The sequence below is a fragment of the Lepidothrix coronata genome, unplaced genomic scaffold (assembly GCF_001604755.1).
Source record: "Lepidothrix coronata isolate B3197 unplaced genomic scaffold, Lepidothrix_coronata-1.0 Scaffold129, whole genome shotgun sequence".
NCBI lineage: Eukaryota > Metazoa > Chordata > Aves > Passeriformes > Pipridae > Lepidothrix > Lepidothrix coronata.
Window position 1 is genome coordinate 2,684,591 of NW_016690309.1, and position 1,057 is coordinate 2,685,647.

The window sequence follows — 1,057 nt, forward strand, 5'->3', positions numbered from 1 at the left end:
ACTCTTGCCTGACTTACCGTTCACTGAACATTGTCAATGTGGGCCTCCCACATGCTCTCCCTTCACTTGGAAAGGAGCTGATAAAAATACTGGTGCCTTGGTTTCTTAAAGCTGTGCCTCTCTGTATTCAAAATTTTTGTGGGGGTAGCAACAGGAAGAAAAGTGAAGGTGAGTTAGAGAAGAAATGGGCAAAGGGTTTCTGCAGCAATCAAAAATAGATGTTTCTTTGAAAGCCATTGGCTTAAGCAGTGGTTCTGATGGCATTTGTCTGCAATCAAGAGAAATGCCCTCTCAAATACTAGGAAATGAGTCTGCTGAAGCTCTGTATCTGCATTAATAGCTCCAGGGTATCTAACTTATATCCAATCCTTTTTTCTCCCAAAGCATGAGAAAACACATTCTTTTGATCTAATTGCAAAAGTTTACCTCACTAATCTCTTGCTGTTTGAGTCCTTTTGCTGTTTCACAAGCTTCCATTATGGTACCCAGCTGTCTGGGACTGGTTCAGCTGAAGAAACACCAGGGAAAAACCTCCATTCCCTTCCTGCTATAGAAAAACTCTGTCAGCCTGGGTTGAATTGGTGTGTTCAGCTGGAGAAGAGGAGACTTCACTGCAGTTACAACTTCCTGGGGAGGGGCAGAGGAGGGGAGGGACTGAGCTCTGCTCTGGGGGGACCAGGGACAGCACCCAGGGAATGGCTGGGGCTGTGTCAGGGCAGGCTCAGGTTGGATCTCAGGGAAAGGTTCTTCCCCCAGGGGCTGGTTGGGCACTGACCAGGCTCCCCAGCGCAGTGGGCACAGCCCCAAGGCTGCCAGAGCTCCAGGAGGGTTTGGATGATCCTCTGGGGCACAGGGTGTGACTCTGGGGGATGGTCCTGTGCAGGACTGGATGGTCCTTGTGAGTCCCTTCTAACTCAGCACATTCTGTGAATTGTGTTCAGCAAGGAGTCCCTGGTACTGGGCAGTGTCTGGAGGATGTCACAGCTGACTGTGGTTCTCCATGCATGTCTCAACAGCCAGGCTGTGTCATCTCCTGGGCATGACCTCCCCAAAATGT